The 18,662-nt window shown below is 37.1% G+C and overlaps 1 protein-coding gene across 1 annotated transcript in view; it reads left to right on the top strand.

Moving 5' to 3' along the window:
• The first annotated feature begins 344 nt into the window (after positions 1 to 344).
• Positions 345 to 18,662, top strand: part of calcr (calcitonin receptor) — a 60,165-nt gene continuing 41,847 nt past the window's right edge. The window contains exon 1 of the mRNA XM_041967194.1: positions 345 to 733. The gene's annotated coding sequence lies outside the window, so the exon portion shown is untranslated. The remainder of the gene's footprint in view (positions 734 to 18,662) is intronic.

Genomic DNA, 18,662 nt, shown 5'->3' with positions numbered 1-18,662 from the left:
TAAAGTTCGTTTTTACTCACATGAGCAAACAAACCATGGGGTCGTATTTTGGAGGACAGTCTATAAAAAAACTATAAATAGCTTCATACTGTTTAATCAATTGAAGAATGTTACAGTAGAAAAGGAACCTGCTGGTATATTCTGTGTAAGTCACTGTGAACTACTAGAGACCAAACGCAGACAGCATCAGGCTACCAGATTTTTTGTGTACAGTGTTTATTGTAATAGGAGTGTCCAATCCGCGCGCACACACGCTGTGAAAACACTTCTTCTCGCCTGTGTGTTTCTTCAACACACACACACAGGAAGACAGACAGAGATAAGGCGAGGAGGAGCTCCACTACCGCACGACAGTCCGCGCAAACGGGAGGTTGTTCGACGTACTTGGATTACCGGGCAGTCAACTGTCACCGCTCAAAACGGCCACCGCAACCCTGTCCTCTCCTCTCCGCTCACGCGCGCACTTACGGTCATCAACTTATCTTATGGATTAATAAAGCTTGGCAAACCGCAGAAAGCCGTATGGTAGCAGTGTTAGATTATTTTTTTTAAACTAGTTGCTTTTCTTTGTCTGGACAACAAAAAGAAAAGTTGTTTTTATTATTATTATTTTTAACCAACTGCGGTAAATCGCGCAGAAGCTGAGAGTCGGTCTCGGTGGAAGGACTTCTTTGTGGAAGCTGATTCTCTTTTGCATGAAATTCTGCCACAGGAGCTCCATCATCTAAAACCTGTAAGTCACGGACTGAGATTTTTATTCGCTGACTTTTATTAGTAGTAGTATTTTATTTATAAGTGAGACAGAGAAAACATTTGGCTGATCTTACAGATCATATTTTGCCCTGATGCAAGAGAGCCAGGTGGGATTGGTTTAGGTTAATCCGAAATTAACTCATTTGAGATTTATATTCATGCTGTAATATTTTTACTTGCTTATGCTGCTTATAAAGGAAATGTTTAATTATAAAAGATTATTAATGGCTCTGTACAGATATTTTTCTGGCAAGGTTACAATAATGATTTTTTTTTTATTATTTTTTATTTTTTTTAAAGACAAAAAGAAAGTACTCAAAATAAATTATGGGGAGAAATCAATATTCATTGGGTGTTTAGGTTTTTCTTCTGAAAGAATCCTGATTGACAGATTATTTAATTGAGGTTAATGCTCAGAAATACCACAGTCATTTCAGGCAAATTGGAGACTCACATCTGCTGGAATTAAAACAAATTTATAGAGTTTTTTTTTTTATTAGTACAGTACAAACTGTGTAGACATGGCAGCTTTGAACCTCATCTAAACATGCCCCTTGCCTTCTCGTCAGAGAGAAGTCAAACGGATGATTCCTTAATACGTCACACATTCATACGTGCAAGACTACAAACACACATGATACCATTTTATTCCCACAGAGCATTCATGAATGTCTTGAGACAAAAACTAAAAACAAAAATGGAGCAGCTGTGAACGTGCAAAGTAACCAACATTAATGCTAAACACGATGCAGAAAAGTGACTCATATACACAGATTAAAGGTCAATGCATTCAACCTATCAGAACTTGCTGTATCAAGCACAATAAACACTAAAGGGAGACTTAAGCAGCTTTTTGCTTTTTTTTGCTCTCAGAAGGTACAGCTGACTTGCATGAGTGTTATTTTCATGAACCAGATTCATGAAAGACTGGAATTTATTTGTGCAATGCTTCGAACCAGCTTCATGCATGTAGCTCTGCATCAATTGTCTTAACAAATTTGCAGAGAGAGAAAATAGGCATTCCTTCATGGACCCACCGCCCACCAGCTGGGAAAAAAAATGAGCCATGACTGCTTCTGAATGCTGCCTCACTTCAAGCTCTAGTAGCAGAAACTAATAAAACTGAGCAACATGTCAGCAGGTATATTAGGATTTTTCTTTTAGGGATTTCTTTGGGTTTATGTGACTTAGTTCAGAGTGTTAGCTTGTGTCATCAGGGGTTTTATTAGAGGCTTAACTGGCATCAGTGAGCAAGTATGGCTGCAAGCTATAGCAACCTCTTATATGCAGAACTCCCATATATGTATACTATGCAAAACCAAAGACAGGAATAGCAACAAACACAATTGGGCTGTCAGAGAAGGAAAATTCAGAAGCATCCCAGAGTGAGAGAGAGGCAGCCTTGAGGAGGGTTGTGCAGACAGACGAGCTGAGATATGTAAGGTGCCCTGCAGTGATAGGGGTCTGGTGTGTCTGGCTGCTTTCTGAGACTCGGAGATAAATTTGTCATTCATCGTGCCACAAGCAATCTGTCTGGTTGTGGGTCGACCTGTCTGTGTGGTCAGTAGCGGGTGGTCGCTCTCCGTTTCAAGAGGACAGAAAAAGAAGACAGAGGTCAGCATGAAAAGAAATATATCTCTTTGGAGGAACAGTTAGCCTCCAATTAAAAAAAAAAAAAGTCTTTAATCCAGGTTCAGCAGCATTTTGTACTATAATGAACGGGCTTTTAAAGCTTTCTTTCTGTGTGTATCTAGATGAATAATTGGGGAGGAGCAATGCAGCTTTTTAGTGCTTTTATATTTTATTTTGGACCACGGTCCCTCTGTGACTGTGTGGCATTTAGGTCAGTCTCTATGGGAAAACATTTACACACAGCACAAACATAAACACACAACTCTACACACTAAGCATGCACAGCTTCTGTCTCCTTCCCTGAACACCCCCCCCCCCCCCCCCCCCCCCCCCCCCTACACACACACACACACACACACAATAAAACACACACACAGTCACGCAATTGAGGCCCATCACTCAGTGCAGTTCAGACATCCTCTGACTGTTGCCAATCCTCAGTATTAATCAAGCTAATGGTGCATGTTATACTCATAGATACATGAAATGACCCTGAATGTTGCTCTTTCTCTGTGTCTGAGCATCATAATCGGCACTATCATGAACAAAACTGCGCTCAATTTACTCCATAGGGTTGTGATGCACTTCTTGGATTGTCTAACACTTTCTTGGCAAAAGAAATCAGTGATGAATCATAAGAACTGACATGAAGAGTTGTCATTGTGGAAAAAACTCTCCATGCAAAAGCCACTTGGATGGTAGGGATAATTTTGCTGTCATGCAATCAATTATACCCAGTGGTTTTCAAACTTTTAAGGAGTAGCCAGCCTTGCTGTGTGTTCCAAGAAAAGGAAAGATCATGAATAAGATGCAGAGATCCCATGTTAGCAAGTCATATATCTGGATAAGACAGATCCAAGAGTGCGGTTTAACCTTTTCGATAACAACAAAGTGAGACAGCTCTGTCGGAATCAAAGGCAAGACTTCTTTCATGCTGACACACATGTATCATTTGGCAGCACACGGCAGTAACTGTGAAGTGATAAAAAAGAAGATTATAAAGTAGTATGAGACACTAAAGTTGACTTAGCTGGAGCTATTGAGAAAGTTGGACATGTTATAGGATGTGTCAAGAAAATGAAATGTTATAATATACGTATACAGCCCATCTTTCACATTACTCCACTCTCCTTGCTCTCTCTCTGTGTGCATGAGTCAGATATTTACTTTATTCAGCACAAACAATGTTTGGGATTTTCCATGATGTTAGGCAGATCTGTTAAATTTAATTTCACAGTCATCTGTTTCAGTCATCTACCCCCCATTAAGCTGTTTGCTAAGTGCAGGTGTTTGGATGATAAGTCAAAGGAACAAGAAGCATTTCAATGTGATTTGAGGCCAAACTGAGGAGAGTAAAATATATTTATCTCAGCATGACTGTTAATGTAACGCAAATAGAATCATGCATTTTATGGTCTGAGCAGTGAGGACTCTGAAGTAGTATCAATAGGTGGCGCTATAATAGAGCAAATATCTGATGGCCTAAAACAGAGTAGTGAGTCTTTGTGATAAAGTATAAAGTTTTAAAAATATTATTAAAATAGTTTTTTTCCCTTTTGCTTGTTATTTTTGTTCCTTTAATAATACCAACTCCTGAAGATGCTTCAGCTGCACAGCTGATAGCAACACAGGCTCCCTTAGTATTTTTACTGATTCAGTCTTCTCCATTAAAAATTATAAGTTGTTAGAACGTCAGTGGGCGTACACTTTCACATTATCTTCTAATTATTTTTACACAAGTAATCATGCAAATTTACATTAAAAATCACATTACAGGTTAAAAACTTCTAAAGCAATATGTCAAAATCAAAGAAAAGTCTTTTCTGAGCTTGGTGTAACGTAAAGAAAGCTATTATAGATGGTGCAGCAAGTCATTATCAAAAATGTGTTGTTCTGTGCTGAAAACTGATTAAAGCCTCCTTTCAACTGTTAAATTGGGGTTTTAATGCAAACTCAGTGCTCCTGACATATTTCTAAATTTCCAAGAAGCTAAGAGAGTTGTTGACTCTCTTTTATACCCAGAATCTGCTGTTTAAGCTGCTGTTAGTATGTGGTCACCAGCTCACAACAAGTCACAATTATTCCTTTTGCTATTAATTACAAGACACAAATACTGAGTCAGAATGGAGGTGGATTTTTGATTTTTTTACAGTATGTGATAAAGCCTTTAACAGGAACACTCCTCATGTTTTGCTTTGGTATTTAAGATTTTCTTCATGTCATTTATTGTAATTGGTGGTCATGTTTTCAGATAATTTAATCTTTTTCCCCCTTTTTTATTTATCCCCCCGCCAAGATATCGGCCTCCTTTTTGTGTCTGTATCAGTGGCCAGACTGACACGTTGGTTTGGCTCTACTTGTTCTGTTTCATTTTCTCTGTCTCTGTCTTCTCTCTTCATCTCTGTCCTTTTGCTCTTTGTCCTTCACATTTAATTGCATTCTCCGTCTCTCCACTCTTTCGCCTATCTCCCTATTCCCTCTGTTCCCTCTCGTTTTTTCAAATCCTTTCACCTTGTTGCTCCTTCGTGCAGTTGGAAAACACTTCCCGAGGGGTTTCACGTGCCTTAGTGTCAGCTACTGATAGCCTTCTGTCGTGCAGAGAGACACGCAGTCACAGTGTGAACATAACTCAGGATCACTGGCTCACGCAGAAGGAACTACTGACAGTTTTTGGAATTTAAAAAATCCAAAACCCTGCAAAATGAATCAACTCGCCACAATCTTCTTTTCCTGTCTTTCTGCACTTCCTTTTACCAACCAGGTGTCCAGATTAACACAACAAATATGCTATGTGATGCTTTTTTTCTCTGAATAAACGCTGACATTTAGAGAAGTGCAGCTGAGTATTTTTGGCCCTGTCCTGTGAATTGGGGCCAAAATTATGCAGCATTACAGCAACTATCTGTATTTGTGCCTACAATTAAGATAGGAATAGTGCCATGTCAGAGAAAACAAGACAAGAGTATTAAGGAAACATTTTGACATTTTAAAGAGAACACTTATTTGTCTTTTTTCAAATCAAATAAAAATCAAACTTTATTTATAAAGCACTTTTCATGTAACCAGCAACACAAAGTGCTTTACATATTAAAAACTGTTTCTGCATATTAAGCCTTCACACACCAAATTATACAACAGCAATTTAAAGACACACACCTCATAATAATCTTCTTCACACACTATTACACACAGCCACACAAATGTAATAAAAGTGCAAACATGAACCCCTAGTTTGTGTCTCTTAACTGAATGTAGATATAAAAATGTTAATATAAATAAACATCTTTTGTCAAGACTTAAGCAGGGACTGGTAGAACGTTCATGTTCATAAAAATCATGTAAAGGTAATTGGGATACATGAGCGCTGAATTCTGGGCTTTACACATTAAATTGTGGATTGTCTGGAAGCTGACAACGTATTTATCTAAAGAAAAATAAACAGCACACACTACATCATAATTCAAATAAATGGGTCTGTCAGGTATCCTGTTGTAGATCCATTTTCACAGTTAATTACCTTACCTGCTTGAAGTAAGGTATGGGCATGATATACTCGTTTGGCTTCTTGAATATGCAAGTTTCTTCTGTTTATAGATGAATACATTTCATAAAATAAAATTGAGCGTTAAGATCTGCTATGCAAACAAAGCGTACCACACCCGGATAATGTAGCTGAATCACTTCTGCTTGTATATGCTCATCCAAACTCACACAGCCTTAGAAACTCAACACATGCTCCACAGTTCCATCTTTTTGCATCTTTTTGTAAAAATACAAAAATGTAAGCATGTATTAATCCGGCCAAGTTCCCAAGGAAGCCACTCTAATTCACATATTTTTTATATTCTCTTGTCAAATGGCAAAATGCTTTTTAAAAATTCTGTCTGTAAAGCAGCATTCACAAGCGCCTAAAGCATAATGAAGCTGTCACTCCTTTCAAATAAAATCCTGGTTTTAGAACTGCAGCATAATCTGACAAAATCTCCATTTAAGGCACTTAAATACATCTGGGCAGTAATTTCAGCTCTACTTCCATGTGTGATGATCCCCCACAGAGAAAGTTAGATGAGGCAGAAAGTCTTGAATATTGTTCATTCTGTCCACAGCTACTCTGTGTTGGACATATCAGGACAAGGACATTTGTTCAATGAAATGACCAGGGTGAACTTAAATTGTAGCTTAGCTCCAATGTGCATGGAACCACACTCGTGTGTTTGTTTGTATGTTATAATGAGGACCACAACCTGTTAGGACGCCAACATATCTGGACCTCCTGTAAACCAGTTTGGTCTTCATGAGTCCAAAGTGATCTTTGAGGGACAAATAATATTCAAATCATTTTGCAGGCGTTAAATGTGACAATCCAGTGGATAAGTAGCCTGCCTCATCACAGATAAACACAGAAGGCACAGAGCTTTTTGAAAATCTTTGACAGTGAACAAAATATCATTCAGATGATAAATGATTCAGAAATCATTTTTGAGGCTCAGAGTAATGTCGTGACACGTCCGTCTGCATAGAAGACCCCTGCAGTTCAGCATTGAAGTCTCACTCTTAAGGAGCTTGAAAACAAAGCCCAGTAGTTTGTGGTAATTAATGTGCTTGTCTTTTCCTCCTTCAAGGACAGCTGTGTGCGTTCTGTGAGAAGCTGGTAATTTTGACTTATTACAATATCCCTAGACTATCAGACTATTCAATGATTTCCTTTGCAGCTCAGCTCTTTTTCATCCTCATATTGGCTCATACTCATGATGACTCACAGGCTCGGCTGTAATACTGGGTGTAATCACCTGCTATTAAGGGTTTTTTAGTGATTGATCGAGGCCATCTAGGGAAAGCTATTATACAGACTTTAGAAATGTTGACCAGTGTGTTTTTGTATTTTCTAGTACATCTAGTTTTTTCTAGGTCTGTGTGTTGAAGTCTGGTAGCATAGCTTCATGGTGACTGCAGCCTTGTTGCTTTTCAAAAGCAGGAAGTCATTACTTACTGTTCCTGTGCAATTTTTCATCACTTATGGAGCGTTTGCACAAACATACTCCATGCATCATGAGTGTGAAACTTCAAACACTGCCTTTTTTCAGCCTCAGCAGTGATGTCTATGATCTCAAGTGCCAACACACCCCCACGTCCTCTCCGTCTTCTTGATCATTCTTGGTACTTGAACAGTAATAGTGAGTAAGAGCAGCATAGATGGTCCATGCAGACTCTTTCTGAGGGTTTGAAAGGGCGGCAGAATGAGAGTTAAGGAGCTTGTTGTGCAAAGAAAGTTTTTTTACCACAATATTGCTGTTTTGTTCACAGGTCTTCTGGTCACATCACTTTCTGACTCTATCTATTGTCTCTATTCTCACTATTTAAACTACCATTTTGGACACATTTTCCCTTTAAATCCACTGGCAAAGTGTATCCAAACATTTGACTGGAAGTGTATGTTATTGCTCCTAATAATGACTGAATTTATATTTGGTCATTTTCCTTCCATGCTTCCTGTCATTACTTTATTTACTTTCTCCTTTTGTCATTTGTTTCCTTTTTTATCTTCATGTCATTATACTAAAGAACTGCTGGAAAGCTTGTGCTGTTACTTAGTCATCCCTCTGGCTACTGTTTGTACTTGTGACAGCACAGATCTCTCTCACTCTACTTATCTCTCTTGGTCTGTTTACAGCTTGTGACACCCAAACACAACCTGCTCCGTGACCCAGCAGAGGATTCAAGGAACTCTTTTACCCATAAGGGGAATTGTTGTTAATGCCCTTCAGCTGAAGTTCAGTGGCAGAGATACTTATTTAATTGTTTTTTTCTTAGTCCTTGGCTATAGTGTCCTTTTGGTCCAAGTGCACATGGATGTAAGTGGATGGTTAGCAATGCAGGATAGAATCCCAACAGGATCTGTGCAGTTTTCAGTGAGCAAGTTTTTGATTAATCCTGTCAATATGTTCTTTTTAGTTAAGAAATGGTTTTATCTTAGAAAAAAAAGATTTGTTATGATGCTGTTTAATAATTGCATTGATTATCTTAAAAGTAATGCAGTAGAAATGAGTGGGGAAGATTTAATTGTTCACTTTTTTTGCCCGATTGTTTTATTGACTGGTAGCAAAATTAAATTATGTAGAAAAGCATGTTTAATCTGAAAAAGAACAGCAAAGACTGAGATGGGTCATTCTGTGGCAGACTGAGTAAGTGATTATTATTACTATTATTATTAGTAGTAATTTTCATTTTATTTTCATGGAGGGATGTTGAAGATATGAATTATTATCTGCAGATGGAGAGGGAATCAAGAGCACCGTTAAGTCACATAGATGACAGCACAGGCTTGGCCTCAGCCCATATGTCAGCCCATCTTTCCTCAGTTTGAAATGTCTCTGGAGATATTGAGGGTTATTTTTAAGCCAAAATATGAAGAAGAAAAAAAAAAAATCAAAATGGGCCTATTTTCTTTTTTCATTTATCAGGTTTTGTTAAGAGCTACATATCGAATGTTTTATGTTCATGAATACAAACATGGTTTTATGCATTTTTATTACATTTCCTTTTTTCTTAAGAAATTATGCACAGTTAAAAAAAAAGAAAAGAAAATTTTGTTATTTGATTGTAACAAAAATAATCATTTTGAGCTCCAAAATACTACTGTGCTTCAAAAATGTACGTAAACATATGAACTATACAAATAAATTAATATTACAAAATGTTTTATTTGGAGAAAAGTTACATTTATGTTATAGTTAAATGATTTATTATGAAACAAAGAACATAAATTCAAAGATTTCTTTTTTTTTCTTTTTCTTTCTTCTTACTACTTACATGTTATTTGGTAGTGTGTTGCAGTAGAGTTAAAGAGCACCACAACAACAGGAAACACAACATAAAGCAAAGATCTGGTGATCTGGTGCAGGGGTAGGCAAGCTCGGCCCTAAAGAACTCCTGCAGGTTTTAAATGTTTTCTTGCTCTAACATGCCTGCTTCAAATAAATGGATCCAACAGCTTATAAAATTCTGCTCAGTGACTCATTCATTTGAATTAGGTGTGTTGAAACAGGAAAACATCTAAAACTTGCAGGACCGTGGCTCTCTAAGACCAAACTTGATCCCCTGATCTACTGTATACATCAGGGATCGCCAGCTTCAAACCTCTTGGGCCAGTGTCCTGCAGGTTTTAGATGTTTCCCTGTGGCAACACACCTTATTCAAATGAAATAACTTTCCAACAACTTGTCAAGTTCTGCACCAGCCTATTAACGACCCATTAATTTGATTCAGGTGTGTTGCATCAGGGAAACATCTAACACCTTCAGGAATGGCTCAAGAGGTCCAGAGTTGTTGATCCCTGATATACATATTGTAGGGATGATAAAAACTCATTTATTGCAGGTGTGATGATTGGAAATAAGGGCCAGACAGCCGTGATGCTGTAACCGACCTTACACCAGTATAAATCCAGCTTATGTTGCACTCACAAAAAAGACTTGTTAATTTTTAGTTGTGTTATTGAATTAATTGTGTTAATCCAACAAAACTTATGCTTAAAACATTTTATGTAAGTGGTAATTGTTTCCATAATTTTATTACTTTCACCTAACAAGTAATTCTTTTTTCAGTGTGCATGTTATGCTTAAATAACATTATTTAAAACAGTTCAACCACTAAATATGATCTTATTTAAAATAAGCTTTGTTTTCAACAAAAGCTAATATGACAGACACCTTTGCTTTTTTTGGTTCTAAGTCTAACAAATTAAAAATTAAAAGTCAAAAAACACAGTACTCATATAAAATGGCATTATAGCTATAAAGTGAGTGATTTGTTAAATATTCCTAACTCACTTGAAATATAATGAATTGTTATTTAATAATTTGCTGGACGGGAGCGGCATGACTTATTTTTTCATTTATTTATTTTTTTGTTGTTTGATTTGCTCCTCATTAACAGCTCCATGCATCTTCTTGAGGTCTATACAGTAATAGTACAACATGATTCTATTCTTAACACCTATAAAAATACAGATACTGAACATACATATCAACATCAGTTCCAACAAGGCTGCACAATCCCCACCCCAAAAATTCAGATCAGATCACTGATGTTGATTCAGTTCATTATGAAAAATATGAGCAAATGTCAAATATTAGGTAGATCCTCCTGATTCCACCAAAAGAGCTCTGACCAGTCAGTACAAGGACCATCTGAAGACATTCTTTCATGTGTGGTACCAGGCTGTCAGCAGTTGATCCCTCAGGCCCTGTGGGTTGTATGGTGGGATCTTTGTGGATTGGGGTTGCTTTCCACAGATGGCATCAGATCTTATCCGTTTGGTATCTGGAAAAATTTAAATCCATGTGAATACATGAGACTCTCAGTTGTGTTATTTCTCATGCAATTTTTGCAGGGCCCGCTGCTCTCTTGCAGGGTGAGGCTGCTATCGTGAATGCACAAAATTGGAAAAAGTATTCCTTTATGTATTAAAAGCTGTTTTGTAGTCATCATAACTTTGCATGAAAAAGGAAAACCACATGACTTTAATACTCACCAGGCCAACGCAAACTTTATGAAGCAAAACAACCTTAAAAAAATAATCTAATCTAAAATGAATGTGTAAAGCATTTTTACTAAATTATCTACTAAACCAATAAATTTGCACTTAGTTGATTTCACTCCAACTACAGAGAAGACTGTGAAGTTTGAGGACAACCATGTCTCCATGCTGAAACTGCTAATGGATTATTATGAGCCTGACTGTAATACTATAGTAACATCACAGGACACCAGTCACATCAATGTACATTCATCTACTGATTAGTTAATAGTGGGGCAATTTGCTGTGTACTTTGCTGGCCATACACTTCCAGGGCTGGAAATGGTTGCCATCAGCATGGCACAGATAATGGTAATGGCATCAGACAGAGAGGAAATGGGAAACAGAGAGACTCTCTTCACCTCTGCCAATGCATGCTAGGTTTTGTGTGTCTGTGGATGTGTAAGTGCTAATACGGAACATGTGGAGTGGTATTAAGCCATCTGCACACATCTCCAATATGTCCAGCCCAAACGCTGTCAAAATACCAGCAGCCGCTGCAAATAATGGATTTGCGTTCTGATAAATCACTTTGGATTATAAATGAATGCACACGTTTGCAATCAAGCCAACCAAAAAGTTATCTGGCTGTTACGTACAACTTCTTCCTTCTCATCTTTCGGAGACTAATTTAAGGACTAATTTAAAAACTGAGGTTCATATCATTAACTCATTAGGTTATTTTTAAAGCAGTGACCTTAAGTTTGGATCAGACATTTTAATGTGCTCAGTTTGTATAAAACTCCTGCTGAATGGCAATGAGTTTACATGCTCTGTGTTGCTCTTTCTCTGAAGAAATACTGATTTCAAATAAAGGGATATTTGATATGATTATGCAGGCAAAGCAACATGATTGATATATTCGCACCTACACACACGTTTCATCATTACAAACTCAGAAGAATAAAAAAAACCTGTCAAAATACCTAATGCAGCATAGAAAAGTAGATAACTGATAGATAAACTAATTAAACTCTGTGCGTCTGTGCATCATTTCATTTGAATCTTGCACGTTTTGCTTAGCTGTGAACAATAAACATTGCATTATTAAATATTCATGTTGCAGCAAACTACTTGAAAATAGAAAATGTAGGGAAACTACAATGACTATATAACTGCTGTATATCAGTGGCAGATAACAGCAAACAAAATGCAGTCTGGTGAACTTTGTTTTGGCTGTGTGTGTTTTATTCTAATTAGTGGTTTGAGGAGAGAAACCTGTCTGACACAGTTTTTTAATGTTTCCTTTTGCCAGGCTCAGGTGCTCAGCTGCCTGTGCCGAATTTATACAGAGAGCGGACCGCACACACAGTGGCAGACAGTGGGCTGAACTATTATGGGGCAAAGGAGGAGAGTAATCTTACTTTTTTCAAAAGTTTAATTTATTTTATTTTTTTTGTATTTGTACCTTCAAATGTAGATACTTACTGGCTGCATGTGTAGCTCAATTTAAAACTGAATGGTTGAAGTTAACTCATGAGCGTGTAAACGTCATTGTACTGTAGTTACATCACTGTGTCTTTAGAACCATCAGGGCTCTACTTGTCTTGATTGTATTGTTGAAGTAAATGGGACGTAAAAATTGTCTCATCACCTTTAATGGTTTTGCACATATTCATGAAACTCTCAGAAGCTATATATATGAATGAACAACAGTTACATAGTACTGGTTTAACCTAAACTTTTATAAAAAAACATGGTCACTTCTGCCAGTGAAAACAGAGGTTGGGAAAAAATGGACCTGGATATTTGCACATGAAATGTATTAATTTTGTTGTCACCACGTCTTTGAACTGCAGCCAAAAATCCATTCACTGTTCAAGCCATCTTAATGTGGTGTTTGTGGCTGCTGTAACCAGGGTGCTGAGGTATACTACACTTCTTTATTTGATATTACATTGAGCAATAGTGAATGAGCCTTGCAAAGACAGGAGGAAAGTATTATGCATTCAGCATAAAGTGAGACATATTTCAGATGATGATGATGTACTTTTACCCACTGTAGACTCAATAGGCCTTACAAGAAGATAGTCTGCATGCAGTCTCTTGTTTTGCTCACAAGCAGAGCCTACTGGAGCTTTAAATTGTATTATTTTGATGTGTAAATAGATGCTCTCGGAAAATGCGTGTTCTTGTGTGGGAGAGGTGCCTTCCTTCCATCCCCAGTAACATAATAAGACGTGTTATTCAGGGACAATAAAAATCTCATGCCATATATGTTGATGATTAGGGAACCTCGGCATGGGTTTAGTTTCATTCCATCCAATTTTGCCCAGGCAGCAGCTTTCAGGCTTGTCATCATCCTCTAATCAACGTCAGCTTTTTCAAATGTGTCCCACAACTTCCAACATTGTTTTATAACTTTTGGAAGAGTTTTTTTTTTTTTTTTCCACTCAGCATATGTTAGGGAAATGGCTGTTATTATGAGAGGCATTCATATTGAGCTGAGCAGCTGTCTAAAGTCAACAAAGTGACTGGAGTTGGTTGTGTGTTTGTGTGTGAGGCTGATCTGCCTGTACTGAATGATGTGCTGAGGAAGATTAGTTTGGAGATCACTCTGATTTTCTATTTCTTTTACTGAAAATAATTCATGGTCTGCTATTAGAGGAAAATAGTGTGTCAATCTGTACAAATGAGCACCAGGGCCTCAAAGGCTGTTTTTTTTATATGAAAATTGTGTATATTAAAGTCAAGGTCATAACAAACAGAAATATGCCGTATACAGCAGGATTCAGCGGTGAATAATAAAACTGTTCTCTGTTGTGATTAGAAAACATTTTTCTGCTACAATTACTCGTTTATTGTTGTGTTTTTGAGTGCTTTTTGTACTCAGAAAAGAGACTTGACATTTCATAGTGACATTTTCATAATGCTCTTTTTTTAGTGCGTCATACAAGCAGGATGCAGTCGGTCATGGACGCTGTGTCCTCATTGATTTGGGACGAAATGAAACAACAGTCTGAGTTCTGGATCAAAGCTTAATACGCCTGTTGGCGTATTAACTGACAATCACCACAAATACGCTGTTTTTTGCTTATTATGCTCATTTGTTTTATAGCAGAATTAGATGTATCACCAGTTATAGTCATGCAGCAAATCCATTTGGTTGAAGGCAAGCACGAACTACAAGGAAATTCATGCTTTCCATGTTTGTGTGCACATGTTTACATGCGCTTATAAATTGGGACTGTGCAGCTGTCCACACAGTTGTCCCAGTGCTTCCCAATGGGGATGTAATCTGTCTACGGTACATTGCAGAGGTACAAATTATAGCAATTCTGCTTAAGCTCTTCTCAAAATAAGTATCCACGTTGTTCTTGTGATTCTGGTGTAGTCTTAAGGAATGGAGATCAATCAAGGCATATGTATTGACAACATACACAGTCCACATGGTTACAAATATTTATGCTTCATACCACAGAGGGATCCAGTGTTCACCTTGCGGACTCAGAGGATGATGAAATTTACATTGAATAGGCTTTGTAGCTGAGTGGAAATGTAGACCACAAATTGCTTTTAAGGGGATGTTATCTGGTGCTACTTAGTAAATGGAGTGTTTTAAAATCAACTAAAAGTCCTGATATTTCATTGGGAACCAGTAAAGCTTTGTCTGTAGAAGGAGACATACATTTATCCTTCTGGCACAGAAATGCCCCACTAATGGATTTTCATCACGTTGTACAAAAGTCATGGATGGATGATCATCAGTCCTGCATTCACAGAGACATAAAGACACAAGTATGCACAATATGTATGCAAGAACAGACGGAAAATGCAACAGTTGCGCATTTATACAAAGAAAAAGCAAAACATCAATATATCAGTCTTAGTTATGAAACTGAATCTATTCTGTATTTACATATATATTATTACAGCATTAACATCAGCAATATCTGATTGTACATCTGGATGTTTCAGCAGATGAAACGATGGTTCAGTGAGCTAAATGCTCATTAATAGTATAGCTGCCCCCCCTTTTTTTTTCATTGTCATATGCTCAAATCTGACTTATTGATGTGCAGCCACTTTATGACTTAATAATATCAGGTATGCATATTTAAAGAGTTTGTTTCCAGAGAAATGAAAAATGATTATTAGGGAATATGCTGAAATGGAACATGATCACACAACAATGCTCCCAGTAATACATTTTTTGAGGGTTATTGTAAAAACACAATGGGTTTTCCTCACATAAACTATGTCAAATACAGGAAGAGCCTGTAATCCCTCAGTAAAGCTCGCTCAGAGCCTGAAGGAGAAATATCAGATAGCTCGCTGTCCTCAAATGCAAATGATCTGAGATCATTTTAATGTTTTCTACTTTTTCGTAGGGATTTACTAAAACCCAGTCTGTTTCAGTCATGAGGGTTTCAATTAGCATTTTTCTGTAAGTATCTTGATTTAAATGCACATGCAGTTTTACTCCTGGCAAACTTTATTTGTTTAGCATATTTCATGTGCAAGACTATTCAGTAAATACATACAGTAAAGATTAAAAGCATTACAGGTGGTGCAAAGAAAGCATTAAAAGTAGTAAAAGACAGCGACAAATAGCAAAAATCACAATAAAATTATAAATTACATTAAAATGATTAAAAGGAATATAAGTTAAAATGTTATTGTGCAGATTTGATGCATAAGCACAGGAGATTTTTTTAAGACTGCATTTCTCAGTGGAAAGAAGCTCTGACCTGAACTATGAGGAGAATTTAAAAACATTTCAATCATAGCAAACACAGTGCAAGAGTTGTTGACATTCTCTTTAATGATTTCAGATAATCATTTCAGCAGCTCTCTGACCTTTCACAGCTCATTGTCGTACATTACTCAGGTTTTGTTTTTACAGAATTTGAAGTTTATTTTTCCGCCACTTCAGCTCAGTTTTCCTGCATTCTCTTTTTAGGCTGGGGACCACATGATTTTTTCTCCAAGGTGTTTTCTGTTTGCTCAAGGTGCTCTTGATTCTTATCAGTAAAACAGCATCCATTACATTCAAGATTTTCAGACTGAAATGATTCAGGAGTCCATCAACTGACTCTGCACTGGTTGTTGGTAACATAGCTATGGCCTCCACAAACTGAGCACTTGTTCTTTTATTAATGTCCCTCTTCCTAACTGAGAAGCAGGCTGTTTGGACACTCTGAGTGATCGGTAAATCAAACAAAACACAGAAATGGTCCGACAAGGTCAAGTCAGCGACCACGACAGAAGAAATATCAATACCTTTAAAACAACCAGGTCCAGGATGTGACCTCGAATGTGGCTTACTCTAAACCCATTTGGAATATTCAGATGTGGTATTGTGAATGTTGTCTTTGCAGGCACAAAATGTCAATAAGAGTGAGACAGTGCAGTGCAGGTTATGTCTGGATTAAATGTATATTGATTTAGAGAATTGGTTGTTTGATGTCTTGGAAATGTGTTCCAGTATCTGCTAAAGATTATCCCATGATGGAAAATATAATGGTGAAAAATGTGCAAACAGAGCAGTAGTATTTTGTATGCATTAAACTGTGTGTTTGTGTGTACATGGTGTTATTTATTTCAACCTTATTGGATCACGCAGGGCTTGTGAAACCATCTGAGCCTAAAATGATTGTGCTGTGTCTCTGGTGTGTTTTTGTTATACTTGTGTTTACAGAAATACTTCTGTCAACTTCTTTTTCTTTCCTCCCACCTTCCCTGATTTATTATTAAGAATGTTTATTCCATTCACCCACTGTACATCCCAGAGCTATTAGTTGTTCCAATAAGTAGCTATCATTTCCATTTGAATAAGCCCTTACTCTCTGACGCTCTTTAAACTGTCTTGTTTGAGTTCATGATTGAGTAGTAGGATTGGTTGGATGTCTACCCTCGGGGCTCCTGATCTTGTCCTGTGGGATCCATTCTCTGTCTGATTGCAGATCTTGATCCAGGAGGGCTCATCTTTTAGCTTTGATTTGTAGCACCTCTCCTCTGCTAATGCTCCTACAAGTTAATTTGTGCAGCAATAGTGTGCCTGTTGTCCAGTGTACATGTCTAGTTCAGAATTCCATTTGCTCCATTGCATTTAGTAAAGCCTTCAGTGTGGTGCGTTGGAGTAAAAATAGTCTTTAAACTTGTTCAAGTCAGGGGCTCAGCTTGCAAAGCAAAGCCTCTAATGTCTGCAATTTCAGTCCTCTTTGACATTTTGGGAAAATTGTTTAAGGATTGATCTCATGTCTGTTCTAAATGGGGATCTAATGTCTTCCAGAGGTTTATAGTATCATAGCACAACAGTTCTCAGAGCATTATTTGATTGAAAAAACATATAAAAGATAAATAAATTGCCCAAACGTGTCTACGCAGGGCCAAATCATGGTGTAAAGATTATTTTATAGACATAGATTTAACGGTAACATATAGCTGAGATTTCACCAGGAGTAACAGTATAGATATAGAGCGATTGGATGTTAAACTTGAGATCTTATTAGCACTTGTCATAACTTACTGTGCTGCACAGTTTTGTTGCTCCGAGTGTCACACAGTGTGATACCAGGGAAAATTGTGTCCGTATTGTTATTCCTAAATTTAAATTTTCTTAAAATTACTGTTTTAACTTCAGATTTATCTTCTCTGCAGAACACAGTTGATACAGTTTGTTCTTTTCAACATTTATATAAAACATTAAATGTTTTGAAAATGTGTCTTTGTGTGGACCACGTTTCAGGCTTCAGTGAATATATTTGAAAAAATATCTCCAAAACAACCAAAAGTAACTTGCTCTCAACTCAAAGCTAAATAAAGTGAGTATGTATTTCAGATGTGTTGATGTTATAAACGTATTACTGACGTCAGACCCAGGGGAAATGTGGGCCAGCAGCACACAGCACACATGCTGTGGAGCCACTAAACAATAAAGACAGTTTGCTCAGGACAGAGCTTATTTATTATCCTCAACTCATAACATACACTTGCATAAAATGCATCCACTTAACATTATCTCCCTGTTCTGACTAAAGATATAACAGAAGAAACATAAAGCCAAAGTGCATCCATATCATAGATTCCTTACGTATGAAAATCAGTACAATTTATTTTAAAACTATTCAACATAACTACGAATGCACATATTATTTACTCACTTACAAGCAAGTACTTTGCACACTTGCTTTTAGAGGTGGCAGTTAATGATTTGGCAGTAAGCACCAGAATCTATGAAAGTAGTTTAATTACAAGACTTCTTTCATCAACATCGAATGTCTTACTGGCAAATGAACATCTGTAGAAAGTATCTAAATTTAAAGGCATTAACAATTAGATTCAGTTTTTAAAGCTGCTATGCATCTGACATTCAGTAAAGCATGCTGTCAACCATATGATTGTCTATAAAACAAACACCTTATGAATCAAACATCTTAAAAGTCTCTTGGGATAAAAGAAATCATACATGTCTAGTATTCAGAGGGAGAGAACATTAGCCCACGATTAGTCCAACAATATCAAAGTCTGCCTAACAGCACATCTAATGTTGAGTAATAAATTGTAGATGAAGTTTAAATCCTATAATTCATAGGTGTATTGTTGAAGAGGGCGTTATATGCAACTTCTCTCTGATCGCCTAAAGCCAAGCTAAAATTTCACCTATTCTTCCATGAAAGGAATCTACAGAATATGGATGGGACTTCCTCAGTAAAAGTGAGTCTTCGTCAAGCATCTATGAAAATAACTGGGTACT

The sequence above is a fragment of the Melanotaenia boesemani genome, chromosome 17 (genome assembly GCF_017639745.1).
Source record: "Melanotaenia boesemani isolate fMelBoe1 chromosome 17, fMelBoe1.pri, whole genome shotgun sequence".
Lineage (NCBI taxonomy): Eukaryota > Metazoa > Chordata > Actinopteri > Atheriniformes > Melanotaeniidae > Melanotaenia > Melanotaenia boesemani.
This window is presented reverse-complemented; position numbering and strand designations above follow the sequence as displayed.